This window comes from Varroa destructor, unplaced genomic scaffold, assembly GCF_002443255.2.
Source record: "Varroa destructor unplaced genomic scaffold, Vdes_3.0 BEIS01000004.1, whole genome shotgun sequence".
NCBI classification, from domain to species: Eukaryota; Metazoa; Arthropoda; class Arachnida; order Mesostigmata; family Varroidae; genus Varroa; species Varroa destructor.
This window is the reverse complement of record NW_019211457.1, coordinates 43,532,891-43,549,728: the sequence shown is the minus strand read 5'-3', so window position 1 is coordinate 43,549,728 and position 16,838 is coordinate 43,532,891. Positions and strand designations below refer to the sequence as shown.

Genomic DNA, 16,838 nt, shown 5'->3' with positions numbered 1-16,838 from the left:
GCTTGTCATTTAGCTTCCGAGACGTTTAGCTTCCGTGATAATTTTGTTAGCGTCCTTCTGCTAATAGAACTCCAACTTTGGATTGGAAGGAACATGGGAAAAGCAAATTCTGGTCAGCCTGGTTATCATCAATTTTTTGGCGAAAAACTATAATCCCTTTAATAAACTTCGTTTGTCTTCCACCTCTTCGGTATTGCAATATATCCATCTAAAATAATTATTTATTTACGCTGAATGCTAGCTGCCCAGAATAATTTGGCTTTTTCTTTAAAAATTAATAGTGGTAAACGCCTTATAGGTGCACGTTAAGATGTAAGGTGACGAAAATTGCCTTTTTTCTCTATCGGTGCCACACGAGTATTGCAGGCGGGTGAGCAGCAACAAACAACGGTTCGGCGAGATACCGATAGGTTTGCTGTAGCCACAGTTAGCTTTGATTCGTGTTCATTGTTTATACATATGTAAGATCGTTTCTTATTAGGCTCTGACCATGTGGAAAACGGGTAGGCGAAAAAGGTCGTCTGGCAGGTTGGTGTGTAGAGGACGTTAGGAGGACGATGATCAAGGACAGCTATGACCGATTATTGATAATGAGCGGCAGCACTAGTATCTGTTGACTGTGTCCATTAGCAGCAGATCGTGTAAGGCAAGCTTTTTCCAACGGGTTCACGGGCATGCCATGCCTATGCGCCACGATCTGTTCACTATAGAACATTAGGACAAATTAACTAGAACAAATATCAGGAAACACTAACGGCAATTTTGTCTATAGTCGACTAACTTACCACTCGGAGCCGAACTTTGCAAAATGACTTCACGCCTATTAACTAGACAGAATAAAAAGAAGTATTTGGTGAGCTAAGCGGCCTAATTCGGCGCATCTATACGTTCGCTATATTTGTTTACCTAGCCCGCGTCTCGAACGATTTATGCTGTGCTAAGGGCACCGTTGGTCGGAACGCTTCTAGTTGAATTGGCCATGAAATCTGACATACTACAAATTAAACTACTAGTAATATTTTGCAGTAGTAACGGAGCTCCCCTACTTTCTATTATTAAACCTGCAAAGGACGGCTAACCTGAACCCCAGCTATGCATGCTTCGTCAATATCACACAAAAGGTGTCTACATTTAATATCGATTCAGGCGCAGACGGCTCAATTGCGAGCAAATAGCGTTTTTCTTACTTGATCACGCCTGTTATATACGTTGCTAGCATCGCTCAAATAAGCACTTATGACGTGGTATTCTGTAAGTAAATATCTCCCCACTAGCACACAAACTTGCTCTATACTGTGAATGACGTGCAGCCAACGGATCGCACAATAAACTCCTACGTTTGTTAGTAGCAAGCATGACGATACGCTAACATTGAATACAGTCGCTAGGCGTCTAGTGAAAGCTATACCTATCCTGTGCTATAGGGTACTTGATCTTGCTCGTTTAGTTTGTTCCGCCTACTGCTGCCACCGAGGGTAACTGAATGAGATCCGTATGAAAGAGGAAGCTACGAGTTAGAAACGTATAAATACGATTCATCGAACGAGAGTGCTGATAAAGTCACGTATGAACGTTGACATCGTTGGCTAACAACATTTTTCAGACTTGCAGCAATAATAGACGAATGGCTGTCAGATCTGCCTTTGCTGCTGAGACGGTTGTCAGCTAGAAAAGGGACATACGGTAGTGAAGTTTATAAATAGCGTAACGTATGTAGATTGGACTGATCCTTACGGGATATCCAGAGTTCAAAGAATCCCTGGTTGGCACGCGAAGTTGTTAAAGCCCAGTGAGCACAGTTGGAAAAGAAGGCAATTGTAAGTTGGGAGTTTCTTAGAACTTCAGAGTGCGTCATCTGCATGCGTTAGTGTCGGGCGAAAAAGGTACTGCTTGAGCACTACGCAAACGCGAAGGCTGTCTTGGCATGCGATGTGGGCTGAAACATCGCTACATCTAAGAGGCAATCGAGAGGAATACCAGGAAGTAATATTAACCTACCAGACTCTACAAGGGTAGCAACACAGCCTAACCGAAGCATTCGAACCGGCCGAACAAGTGGTCGATGAAACAGTCACAAGTCGATGACCTAAGGAAATCACGATTTGGGCGAGAGACGGCAAAAAATCATTGGTTTGGCTGCTTATTGCACTATACTATGTAAAACATCGAAACGAAGACGAAAAAGCATCTGCCAAGAAATCGCAGCTAAGAGCAAAGGGAGCAGTACTCCCACGGGTCCTTCGCTGCTCTACCACCTTCTGGAGAGAAGGTAAAGACCATGAAGCTCGCATCGTGGAATGGGTAGACAGCGTGCACATAAGAGGCTTCCGGCTCCATTAAAACGGGGCGGATCTTAACGAGCCTCCGTTTCATTTCGGAAGAATAGACTATGTTCAAATCGCCTCCTTTTGGCACCATCTCCATCTCGTCTGTTCCATGCCACGCCACATATCGACAGTGGGGTAATCTTCAATAGAGTAAATTAGTTGCTACCTTGGCGAAGCAGGCGTTGACAGTCTTGAATGGCTTGAAACAAAGTCGTGGGTCTTGGGCGGTTCGCCAAAGGTCGTCGCGGCTCAGACCTCTCAGGTTGTTTCAATATACCAATGATCAAGATGGCGAAGAAAGCGAAAAGGGCGTTAGATACGGAAGAAGGAAAATAAGCTGTAAACCTTTTTTATTGGCCATAAACAACAGCCAGTTTCCTTTGTTGAATCCTACCCTTACCCGTTTCTGCTTACTGACATTCTGCTTCAACAGGAGAAGGACGGGGCGCGGTAGCTGCTTTAGCATCAGTTCGGTTGCGTCGGCAACGCTTTTTCAATGAAGTGCAGCAGGCTTACCTGCTACAGTTTCTATCACGCCTTTTCCTGCATCTCATGATCCTAGCTCGGTTCGTTCGCTGAAGTGCGGCTGTTCGTGTCTGCGCAAGTGACTTTCATTTGTTTCGCGTCTTTTATCTTTGCGTAGCATGAATGAAGTAAGCGCAAAAGGCGTTCACAGCAGAGCTTCATTATTTATCCGTCCTCCGTACACCAAGAGTGTATAATAGCTAACGGAAAAAGAGGGAACCCCCTTTTTATTTACGCACACAACTGTCATATGACAGCACTCAGCTTATCGATAACAAGCATCGTTAGTTGATCGCAAAACCCACAAGAATATTAAATATGAAGCACATTTTGCATAACTAACAGAAATAGGTCTGACACAAAAGCAGGCAAATACCAGCCGCAATTCAAAGGTTGTGCTGTATGAGTTCAGGTATTTTGAGAAATCTTTGAAGCCTTCTGATCATGCGTACCTTCTACCGCTGCCAGACACAGTTGGGGCGCTAATGGGCAAACGCGTGTACAGTACGTACCTATATGACAACATCAATTATGAACGACCCAATTTGAAGCGTAGCTACCAGCCCTACGTGCCAATTCCACACTGACACTCTGAAACAGCGGCGAAAGAACGTAGTTGATGTTAAAACATTAACCTTATAAGCTGCTACTCCACGGAAAGTGTCATTTATATGAATGGCTGTCCACGTAAAGGCGCCGACAAACGGGGGACAGGATATTCACAAAGAGCAAACGGTCCTACGAATTCACGAGAGGCCATGAGGGCAGTGGCCGGAACGCTAGACAACGGTAGGCGATCACCAAAGGCGGCCATGCGAATATTATCTCTCATAAATATATATCATTATATGTGATAGTAATAAAAGTAAAAGTAGCATAGCGGGGTCACTCAGCTGCAACTTAGGCGATAACATAATAAGCTACCATTGTCCCGGTTACAACTAGAGCATCACCATCCCCAACCGTTACGAACGATCGTTCAAACGAAGAGTAGACCGCAGACTGTTGCTCACCATCTCAAAAGCTTTCTCGGTGCACTGCTTCATTATATTGGCCCGACCTACTCGAATAACCGTAACTCTGTGGTCGTGGCCTAACGGTACCGGTAGCTGGAGGCAAGAGCCAGGCAAAAGGGCAAAGAAGGCCAAACGACGCAAACAGAGCGACAGAAACGTAGGGCCGTCGCTTGCGCTTACATCTACTTCATTCCCGAGTCTTTTCGGCTGTTACTGCTTCGACGGATCCGGCCTGTACTACTTCTAGTGTTGCCGGTTTTGATGCCATCGCCGCTATAGGCATTAGCGCGCGTTTTGCTCAGATGTGCAATTAGAATAAGTGTATTCCTAGAAACGCGTCGCCCTGTGCCTGCAACTTTTATCTTGTCGTGAATTATTCGCCGCGGGTACGGCTGTTTAGCGTTTGCCTACGCCTTCCTTTTACCGATCACTCTGGTTAGTAATCCACATAGTTCGTTCGCATGACGGCCAGTTTGCTCGGCGTGAGCGAGTATCAACGGCAACTGGAGCGTGACTGTGTGTTGGGCGAGGTACTTTCTAAACGTGGGGCTGCCATCGCCTTCGATATTTTCATGTGTGCGTGTATATGCGCTTATATGCAGAGCAAGCCGACTGGAAGAGAGGGTTCAGGCCACTCTTTATCGTAGGGAATTATTTACCACAACCCTATGCAGTCGAAATCGAGCTACCGGTTACTAGCTACCACGTCTACAATGGAAGGGACTTGCAGTAGGAGGTGTCGTTAAGATAGCCACAGATGCACCTACGGTAGGGCATACTGAGACATAGCGTGTCTGTGGAGATATAGTCGGACACGAAGACCTTTTGCTTTATCTGAGTATGAATTGTGTGTGACGAGTTAGGTCAGAGCAAGCTCATCGCATTATATATGCAACATATAAAGATAGCAGCAATAATGCTTTATTGCGGCAGCGTCATCTGAATAAACGTAATGAACGTCGAGCTATGCTAGGTTGGCGGTTTATGTTGTGAGCGTATGAAGTTGTCAAGTCGAGGTAGCGTGAGATTTGTTTCTTTCGCTTTGTCCTACTTTGGCTACCTGTGTCAGTTTTCTATTGACAGGTTCAGGAATATGCATGCAGCGGTATTCGACGTTGGTTGATATTAGTAAAACATAATGTACGCTAAACAATACTTTCATCGTGCAATGATCACGTGTATGTCGGTACGCATCTGTGCAAACGTGTGTGTATATATATATATATATATATATATGTCCGTTAGTCTCCTATAGCGTAAGAAGGACTGCACAAATATTGCACATTGAGGTGACAATCGTCACAGTGTGCAGGGGCTGTATAGCTATCCAAAATGCAATGCTTGCACTACCAGCTGTGGGCATCCATGGAACCTAGACCCCTGACCGCTACAATGCTTGGTTTTCCATGACAGTAACAGCTATAACGGCTCGTATAGAAAACAACGACCTAATCGTATAAGACACGCAAATAGCTAGCTGGACACGCTTAGGAGTTGAGAGACGCCATTTTCACGACTGTTATACTCACGTACAAGTGCTGAAGGTGGATGACAAGCTTCTCTTTTAAACCGGGTCACTGTGAAGCAAAGTCGAATTTTATCCGCGACCGCCCTGTATATTGTACCACAGCTACACATGTGAGTTTATATGTGTTGAAAAAAATGAAAGGATATAGCGTTCTCATAAAGTGTATTCTTCGAGTGTTTATATTAGTCAAATTAGGACGAATTCTCCTTAGGCTGACCGTAGTGGTGTCATGCTGGTCTTGTAGTGATCGTGGATTTGTCGTGAAGAGCTCTTCAGAATCAACGAGCACCGCATAAGCGTAACACAGTTCGCTACAACCTAATCAGAACGTCTGCCTATGGGGGCTGGGACAAAAGAATTGTGAGGGGCATCTACGATAGATTTTTCCGGCTGAGGCTAGGCGGGGGAGCCTTCCCGGTGTCAGGGAAAAATAAACGGGATAGAATAAAAGAAACGCTAATAGACAACGTACCTGTTTCTTTCTCGAATTTGAACGAGACTGAGCAATACTTAAAAAATTTCTATTAGCTCCGATAAATAGAGAGAAAGAGATAAGATACATGGATCAAAGATAAATGGGCAGGACGAAAACCAAAAAAACCTTATGACACGAAAACAGACCTGCTGAGTACGAACGATAATAAACGAAAAAAACCTGGCGCAAATTATATGTTAGTGGCTTATAGTGATAAATTAAGTTGAAGATGACCATTTACCTTCTTTCTCGCATAATAATCATGCGAGTGGCAACGTAGACTAGTTCTTTCTTAACAGTACATTCGTCACGGCAAACAACGATGCGTCCCTTATGGAGTTTCAGCGAAGATTAGCTGCTATGATCTAATTTTTTTTGCGCTGGACGAACCAAGACCCAGAAACCTTTTCGAAATGGATAGTCTACGTTATTGTCAGTTTTCATAGAAATTGAAGAACTCTCATGAGGCAAACTGGAAGATTTTCCATAGAATCCAAACTTAAAGGGCTCGAAAATTAATTAAAATATTTCAAAAGCCAAAAAGTTTTAGTAAACCTAGTTTCTTGGTGTAGAAATGAACTTTCATGTTAAAACGGAGACTATCAATAACCGATCGAGTCTTTTTGAGATAATTTGTACTCTGGAACTTTTCGGACTGCTATCAACTTGTCGAAAATGTAATTCGGTTAATTTTTTTACTTAGGGCATTTGAGTGATACACTATCAGGTCCACACTTACCCATGTTCCTTGATGCACCGCTACTGCTGAAGGGCCATTATCGGATTAAAGAAGGAAAATTACTTCATAAACGACTAGTTAGTGATTTATTGTTGTTGTGCTCGACAACGCTTATGTTGAATAAACATAGATAACCGTTAAGAGTTACACTTTTAGTTCGTGCAAAAAAATCTGTTTTTGTTTACATGCTATTTAAAAACAAAGTATAAAAAAAGCTCTAAGTTTAGGGAGGCCACCCTGTCGAATGTCGACTGAACGTGTCACATGACCTGTTTCGCCTTGCTGGAGGTAGAACAAATTCATTTTAAAAATCATTCCCATTTTGGCCTACTGATTTTTTTTCGCTGCGTGCTTGAGCTGGGGCAAAGCTCTGCATAAGGGGGGGGAAGAGCAGCGCAGGATACAGGTAACGTCTGATGTCAAATAATGTCTAGCTTAAGAGAGCTTAAGAGTCTCATTTAGTACAAGCTTCTCACATCCCGGTAAGTGCTGGAGACCAGACCCAGTATGACTACTTTTTGACCGTAACGAGCTTCCTAAAGTTAACTCTGAGCGATCTACTTAAACAGCAGGTTGACAAAGAGGTCGGCCTTCAACTTTTGATGCTTCGTGCTCCGCAGCTGAGGAGCTCGGTTGAGTACAATTTTACCAACGGCGAATGAAGTATTAGGTAAGAATGCAATGGAAAATTGACTGCTTCGAATTTGGCTCTTAAGTAATGAGCAGCGTGCAAAGTTTTCGTTGAAACCTCTCTCAGAAAAATTGACCGAATATGGGTTTTGTTGTGGTGATATTATGTCATTTTATGGGAATCAAAGCAATGCTTTGCACCATATGTGGCTTGTTAACGTAACAGGAACTTTATCAAGTACAACATCGTAACTTCCCGAACACGTTACTGAAAAGGTGGATTACTGTGCGATGAGCACTACAAGTAAGTCTTTCGATTAGTTTTACTAATAGTTATCCTTCTATTTCGCGTATTTAATCCTATTTAATAGAACGTTACAGTGAATGCCTGTACCCACGCTTCCCGACGCCAACGCCAAGATGCTCAAATCTAATCTAATACAAGTTATATTTAAGGATAAAAAAAAAAAAAACTTTTGCATAAGTCAAGCAAGGATAGACTCGATCACATTGCTAAAAGATAAACATATATTAGAGGCGTCTATTTTATCACTTATAACTCAAATACTTGTATCAATGGTTACTTCACAACCAGAGAATAGAAGAAATAGTTTAACTTTATAACATATGTCTTTTATTTGATATTCCTGTGTCTGTTAGAAGAACTTCGTCGAATTCGATCTTCGGTAAGTCTATCCTTTCATTTATGATATGAAAGCAGCGAGGGTCAAATTATACAGCTTGACAATAAATTAGCTCTCAAAAGACCATTGCAAAGCGTATCAATATAGTATGAAGAAAAGGACTGTTTCGGACTGCTAGATATGCAGGGCCTTCGCTCCATTCGACTTGTCCCTACTATCCGCATACTAGGAAAAGTCCCTTGGGCGGTGCGATAAACTAAGGTTTTGTTGCTTTTTATATCAGTTGTATATATACCGCTCCCTTATCCTTACTTCACATACTCTAACGGTATGGAAGCTCTAATAACCCGACGTTTTTGGACGTTTTGCATCAAAATTTTGCGTCATCGTAATACTACGAAAATTTAAGGTGAATTATAAAAATAGCAACCCACCCCAAGGATCAGTTACTTTGACTAGGCACAGTGGAAATAAATATACAAGAGGTGTGGGTAGGTTTAATGCGAAGCACTGAACCATAAGGAGGACCTTCGCCTTGGGGCTGCCTTAAATTTCACCAGGGGCTCTACAGTTGCGTCCACCAATACGGGGTTAATGCTTTTCCACGAATGTAGGGTGTAAAGCTAGGCAATATTTAGACGTGTGTCGAAGTGGATAAGATCTTGTGGAAGAAAAGATCATATCACACTGAGTATGGACTACCTCATGTTGAATCTATTTCATCAAACGAAAATGATACGATGCAATTCTTTCGAGCTCTACACTTCGGAATCTTAATTTTGTACAGGGCGGGAGTGTAACAGACTTAACAGCCTGTCCTGCTCTGAGACATCTACATGCAGTCCTGAACATTTCACCAACTACAAAATCTTGGCACGAAAGGGGCGAAAAATATGCTTTTTTTTTTTTTGAGAGCGTCGGAAGTATACGCAGCTAATCAAAGCTGCCTAACAGATCAAAGCTACCTAAGTAAAAGAACATTATAGATATCATGCGATGCAAATAGAGGACCTAGTATAATATACATAAAGATCAAATTTAAAAGCAACAAACTACTAAACAAGGAGAAGCCCCGTTATATGTCTTCCTGAATGTTACCGACAAATAGTTATCGCATTTTCGTATGTACATGTGTTAATAGTGCCCATGATATTTCTATCAATAATTAAAGAAAGCCCAATAATACAGTTCCATGCTTGTAACCGTATATTTTTGGCATATTTGACCGCCAAGCTCAGACATTGCAAGCTCAGAAAATTTCACAAGCTAAGAAAACGCGCTTCTATTTCCCGTATCATCTCGTTTACCGATTGATCACTAGATTGACGATCAGAATCGACACATTTAGCTACTTTCCTGTCAAGAACTGAATATACACCTAGAAATTTTGAAACTACAGTCGATTTCTCGAAGATGCAACCATGCGACACTGAACCATGATGGTTGGCCAGCTAGCTAACTTCAGACGTCACTTGAACCGGAAAGCGGTACGGGCATGGCCATTACGGGCGGTTGATGGCCTGCATCCTCGCGGATAAATTCGGACGGCGCGAGGAAAGTAAGGGAAAGCAATGAGGATCATTACTTTATTTCAATGCAAACCAAGACTCTTTAACCCTTCGACGATAGGATCTGCTGCTCCCAGACTTCCTCGCACACTCGAAGCTGCCCAACAAACCCTACTTTCCCGTGGCCAGCATGTCGCGCTCGACCCACGACAACAACGCTAACTTTCACGAATTCCGTTATGAGGCCACTTGATGTTTTTGTCAGATGCCCTTTTGAGAGAGCCCTCGATAGTATACTTCTGTGCAGACTGGTGGCTGGCTAAGTTTCCGTTGCAAGCGATGTCGACGACTCAACGGCTTCCTCCGTCCAGTAAAGTAACGAACAAACAAACCTCCCCCTTTGATTCGTTCGCTCGGTCAATAGACCGAATTAGTGATTTTTCTGCATTGGTATAGGTTAAGATATAATGCGTATGGTGCATTTGTTATTCTGCATTTGCTCCGATCATTTGCTATGCGATGAAACATGTTCTTGCTAGTGGCGCCATCCCGCGACATGTATCTCATTTCTATGAGATTTTAGCGATTTTAACTAACTAACAGTTTGTACCGTAACTAGTATTTTACGATGTTTTCGTTTCACTATGCATATGGCTATTGCTCTTAAGTAACATCGACTGTACAATACCTATTAGGGTTTGTTATTGGCAACTATATTCTGACTCCTTGATGCGTATCTCAAGGTAGCGATGCTGTTTCCCGCAAGAGACCAGCTCTATTGTTGTGTAATTTACGACACTCTATTCTTATTGATAGTATACCTGTAAGTAATCAACTTAACAACAGAAAAGATTGTTTGTGATGTCTCTGTGTCTGTTTAGTAAGGGCTACAATATTTGCACTTTAAGGTACAAGCAGAACTAGGACGAACAGGCGCCCAAAGATGCACAGGTAGGTCAGCGTATCTGGGATACGCTTGGGCGTATCCTTGGTCAGCAAGTTGTTATTTCGAACAATTGCAGCGTGACGTTCACCATGGACCTTTCAAGCTAAATTTTATGTATGCTGTGAGAAGCACATGCAATCCTTCATAATATATCTCAGTATCTTTGCTCAAGCCCACACAGCCAGAAGGCGAGCACATGCGAATAATTCGATTGTCTATTGTCGAGCGTATATACGGTGGTCTGGCTTCAAACCCGGGCATAGGGCCACTTGATTTTGTGTTGGGAGCCAACCGCCTGATGGAATGCCCAAGGGTGTAAAACTGGAAACGTACATATATATCTATCTGAGTATACGAGAGACATTATTTCTTAAGATATATGCTGATTCAAAATATTGAGTAGAATTAAAAATGGCGAAACGTTTATCAGTATTTTCGTTCGTCCGCTGAAAATAGTCATCACACGAAAATCGTCACAGGAAGGAGAAAGCAAAAGTATTGGCCTTTGTTAATCCTCTTAGCAAATCGTAGGGGCATCCTGCTGACTGCCCAATAACTTGATTACACTTGGACTCTTTTTTTTTACGCCTACAACTGTCCATAGATACTTGTAGGCGTAACAACACAGGTCGTCAAATATGAGTATATTCGAACACTAGCTTTCGCACTACAATTGTTACAAATACATTCATGTTTGTATGCGTATGTGGCTCGTTCACAAGCGAAAGCCGAATTCATAAAGCTCCATTTGTAAGATATGCCTTTAAGGAATGCCCTTTTAAGCCATTCGTTCAAAAGCTGCGTTCAAAAACAAAATACACTGTCACGCTGTCTGTTCCAACGGCCAGAATGTAAGCAGGAAATACTTTTTGGATTGACCTATATTGACCACCGGAGCAGCCCTAGTTTAGGACAACAAGTGGTACAAGCGTACAACAGATTCTATAACCACTACAACAGTCGGGTTAGGAGTCTAGTACGTCAATTGCGCAGCAACCCAGTTAGCTCATCAAGGTGAGATCCGGGATAAGGTAGATTTTTGTCCACAGATATTTAGCAGGTAAGCGTGGATGGTCCTTTTGAAAATAAGAGACAACGAGAAATAGGAAGAAATGAGCTGGACCGAAGCAGGTATGTTGAGACGATGAGAGGTCCGTCGAAGATCGATGGCCAAGACTTTTTTTAGTCCCGAGCAGATATCGAAAGGGCCGTGACGTACAACCGAAAAAGCAAGTACACCCGGGTCAAAGCTGCCACCAGCCTGAAGGAATCGTTCGTAGCGTTAACTTTACTTCTAAAGGCCGAGCTCTATTCGCGGCTTGGTCCTCTGCAGCCCTCTCTGTATCGCAATTCCACTGAGTTAACCTGATTCCGAGTGAGCTGACTGACTTGATGACAGGAATAGGGAGAGGGCAAAAGAACAGACTGAACCTGTCACCGGTGCGGTCCATATATCCGATTTCGCATGTATCCAGCAGAGACAAACGGACAAACACAGAGTGACACACACGACGGGACAAGCTGGCATATACGCTTGTATATAGAAAAGTTTACACGAGCAAACTCACACATGTAAACACACACACGTACAAGGACTCTGCCGGATCATCTTGTCAGATCGCATCGGCTTCTTTTTCGACGGGCTTTTCTGCCTGACGCAGCCTGTCCCGTTCCGCACAGTCGCCTGTAATGCACCGCTTGCGCCTGTATCGCTCTCTCTTTCACTCGGTCTCCTTCTTTTTCTAATGAGCTGACGACAGATGGCATCAAGCTACTCGCAAAGTCTCGGCATCTGTGCTTTCGTTTCACTGTTGTTCGTTTCTAAGCACTACTTCTAACTAAACTACTTCAGTATGCTAAGGCCAGTCGGTGCATCCTGATCACCCCTAACTCAGACTAGTTAAGACAGCTGCAGAAGTCGGGGGCGTTGGATGCGCCGATTGGTTTGTTAGGCGTCGAGTATCTTTACGACCCCAAGTGAAAGAGAACTACGAGAACATGGGACTTAGCGTTCGTCCCAGGTTCCTACACCAACAGGCCAACCAAATCAAAGCGGACGTTCCTACAAGCGACTAGCAAATCGGTCGTTCTGCACATCACAAGTTCTTGTATTTCTCTAACGCCATCCTTGTCTGTGATATTGTCGATGACGAAGAAGTGGCAGTTGTCGTCGTCATCTTTGCCGACGCCGAACATGAAAAAGCAATCAGGACCTCGATCAAGACCTAGCAGAACGAAAGCCTGAAAACAGTGAATGTGGTGGGGTCGAAGGACCCCGAAAGCAGCCCAGCAGGTCAGGCAGCTGGACCCCGTTAACTTCGCCCTTTCCCATTGAATAAGGGATGGGTTGGACGTAGCGTAGCTAGGAACGGCAAGTTATCATTTGCTGGGCGGAGATTGGGGCCGTCATTTTATGAAATCTATAACCGATATACGTCGAGTACGTCGACGACGGACTGTCGATTGCTATGGTTATGTTTCTATAATCGGAGGCTCACCTAACTCTCGAACGGTTGCAGGTTTCGTGACTTATATCGTTGCACGGCCTCTCGTTTTCTTCGAATCCCTCCTCGAAAAGGGAACGATAGAAAAAAAAAATTCGTCGCTGATGTTGTACTGCAGCAGAGAAGTGACTTGTATGTGTTCTAGGGCAGATTGTTTCCTGGAAAATGCCGTCTAGAACGAACAAACCAGACAACAGAGCGACTTGAGTTGTTGGCAACAGTAGAAACCTTTACAGGTCGTCAAAGTTCGCTTTTCTTTAACCCGTCTGCCAGTATTAGCATCGCTCTACTTTTTTCTTTCTTCTCTACATCTTCTGTGCAGGATCTACCAGCTTTCTAATCCTTTCCATTCTGCTGCAGTGATGCTGTTATAAGGACAAAGTGTCTGATCGACTAGTGTCATCGATTTGTGACTCGCAACTTGCGATTCGTCAGTTCCGTACCTCCTTCTGCTCGGATTCCGACTACACCGCCCCCCGGGGACCCGACAATTTTGTCGTTGTTGCAAGTAAGCAACTGTCGACTGTGAGCTGTTGGTAGCAGGCGTGCTTTTGCTAAGAGGGCAAACAAAACTTTCTACTTGAGGGCTGTCGTATCGTTGTAGACAACAATGCCGCTGTCTTCTGTTTGCCACTCAACCGCAATTGCGAGCAAACACGAGGGCAATCTGGGAGCGAAGGAAAGAAGATAGAAACAAGAAAATAGATCAGGATGCAGCTGCGCAACCGGAGAACGAGACTTTGAAGGAGTGAGAAAACAGATAGTACGAAAATCCAAAGAAACAAGCAGGCGACGGTAGCACACGGGCGCTGCACTGCACAGTAAAGCCTTTACGCCAGCTACTACTACTACTGACCTCTGGTCTGACTCGTCTTACGGCACTGGGAGATAGGCCAGCGCGGAGCGACGGGCGATACCACGAGACCTTCCCATCGCTTCTAGCCTTCATTCCGTTTCCTGCAACTGATTTCTGTTCCTCCGACAGCGCAGAGCAGGGCAAACGGAAGTTGCTAGCTTGCCGGGTCTACGTAGCGGCTATTACGCGTATAGACGGCGAACGCATTCCTATGAACAACACGTGGTGCTCGGGTGACCGGCTGGCTATCGTTCTAGTCGCGATAACCCATACGACAATCGTAAGTTTGCAGGATTAAGATACGCGTCCAGGCCACATCGACCGCTGTCCCGTTTTTCCCGTGGTTAGTTCCCCAGCGCTGACATTACCCTATTCCTTTCTAAAAAGGTCTTTTCTTTTTCGCTCTTGCCCTTATTCCGCCCATCAGCCATTCTACAGAGGATCGCAGTAGAATCTTCAACTAACAGCGGCATACAAGCAGTATGGAAGTTCAATTTGCGCGTAACTATGACCTGCAAGTTGGATTCGGATCCTGGGGACAACCAAGCACACGTTGAGTTTTCGCTTGCAGGACGGAAAGGGGGCCGGAAGAATAAAGAGGAACGTTGGATCGGGTCCGTGCAGCCAAGTCTAGGAAAACGTATTTGTCATCTAGTGGACGGCACTGCAATCTTTTTGCGCTGGATGGTTGTTCTGTCCTGAAAGTCAAGGCAAAGCACGTTCTATAAAACTGTCGCCTACTCTCAAGGCTCACCAGACAACTTTCGCTAGGCGTCTCGTGTAGACAGACATAATAGAGTTAAGATTTTCATGCATGACTACGATATCTAGCATCTTATGAACAATTACTTATGTTGGCTTGTTAGCTTTAATTGTGTGGTTGGCTTTTGTGTTTCGACTGCAGAGATATTATTGAATGAGCAGAATTCCTGAGTTCCTTTTTCCCTTGCTTTCAGGGTTGCTATTGCTGTATAGCACCCAACCATTTTATGCAGTATAACTATTAACTCCGACACATCTGAACCACTGGTCAAGCAGAGAAAGCTGAAAAAAGTAATTTGGTAATAATGAGTTACTATTAGTGTTGTTGGTGGCAGCAATTGTGATGAAATGAAAAGTGAAATTGAACAAAATGGCTTGCGATTCATTAAAAACCTGTACCCTTCTTCTGACAAGTCTGCGTCTATCCTTGAGTATGCATTTGTGTCTCAAACCTGAATTAGTTGTGCGGCTCCTAGCCTCAGGGCCGCGAAGCGACCAAACAGAAATCCGATTGGAGGAGGCAGTACATTCAGAAACCATCTTCGAACTGCTGTACGGTGAGAAGGCGAAACTTTCAAGGTAAAGCCCGGATAGAGAAAATTTCGTTTAGCTGCTATCACCACTGCTAGCGCTGCTACACGCAGCCAGAATCGTGTAGAGTCCATACTTTTATTACACAGCCACATACGAACCATTTCCGGGTCTCCTTCTCTTCTTCTTTTTAAGTTTAGCTCGCTGCTGGTTGGTCGCCGCAGCAACGGGACGCAACTCGGCCATGTCACTGCGCCCTCTGTCCACCTGCAGGACAGTATCGCTAACGTAGTCTGCCGGCAGATCGGACCGAAGTCCGCTTAGTTCTCTTGCTCTGTTTCTCTCCTGCCTACCATTCGCGAACTACCTTGGTCGATAAGAATGAGAGAAAGCCTTCTAATACTGCTTTAGGACACCAGCAAAAGTAGCAGCAGTCGTTGTAGTAATAAAACTGCTTGTGTGTCTGTCACCCAGAATGTCTATTCATCCTTCGACTTTATATTTGCGAAAAACGAGCGCCGAAGCAATTTTTTACATGCTCGGTTTTACCAAACACATTCAAATCATTGACTCATTTCGGGGTGGCACAACTACCCTAAATAGTTCTTAGTTCACAAAAAGATCACCGGTCGCTGTTTGTTTCCTTCATCAACAGCCAATATGGTTTCTTCAAGTTTTTCTCTTTGCTGCCGGAATAGTCTGCTTGTGAGAAAGCAATAGCTATCACGTAGTTCAATGGTGAAGACGTTGCAGAAGTTGAATAAGACGATGTGGTAGAAGTATCTACTACTTGTATCATATACATGCTACCGCCATTGCTTTATGGTTACCAGTGAGCTTTTGCTGTGTGCTTTCTACGGTGGCTATTATTTACTGACGTACGAAGATGACTTACGATACACATCGTACTATAGAAAGCTTAGTAAGCGTAGTTATCATTCACTTTAAGCCATAGCTTCATCCGTCTTTTGGCATGGCATCGAAGAGGAAACCTTTGCTACGCCTATCTCCTATGATCAAGGGGTAGCGGCAATGATAATGCTGGGGCTTATTATACAGGTTTGCTCCGACATTCTGTACGATCAGAGCTTGCTTCCTATGCCCTGCCTCGTTGCCAGTAATGCTTTCTATGCCTGCCGAATAATGTAATACCCATCTCGTCCAACTCGACATAGATCGCGCGTGAACACTAGTCAGATCCCAGTTTTCATAACCGCCGGGCTAGCTGGCTGCGTACGCCGATGTAGCAGTTTTCGTAACGTTTGTGCCTCTACTGGCATTACTCGTACCATCATGTGCACGAACCTAGATTGATCTGCACGTTCCTTGAAGATGCATCATGAGTAGGCCATCATGTCTTGTTATAAATATCTTTGTTGTTGGCCTGGCCTTAAATTCTTTAGCTTTGACTTCTAGTCTCATTGTAGGTGCGGTATCATCAAGATGGAATAATCCTGGCTGGTTCGACTGGAACCCTTTCACGCTAGCCGACGCCTCTAATAAAAGTTATTTCCTGAACCGACAGATAGCTTTGTGGGTTTACCAGCTGGGCATGACTACGATGAATTTTCTGTCTGCCACAGTTGTTATTTGAGCATTCGTATGAACAAAGAGATTCGTGTCCGTCTCTGTTAATTACCGCATCACCCTGTCATCCATAGGATAAAAAGGAATCATTGCACGGAAAGCGGACGCCGACGCAAATGTGAAAACGACGACATAATAATGCATCGCTATAACCTTCCGGCCTCGTTTCTTCGGTTTGTTCGCCTTCCAATAACATCATCTCAATCCGTACGCGGCCGCCACGTGTACTCCATTGTAAAGATTCCTTGCGAGCGCATCTA

General features: G+C 44.0%; 1 protein-coding gene across 28 annotated transcripts in view; it reads left to right on the top strand.

The window, feature by feature from the left end:
* Positions 1-16,838, top strand: part of mAChR-A (muscarinic Acetylcholine Receptor, A-type) — a 272,404-nt gene that overhangs the window by 62,287 nt on the left and 193,279 nt on the right. The window lies entirely within an intron of this gene.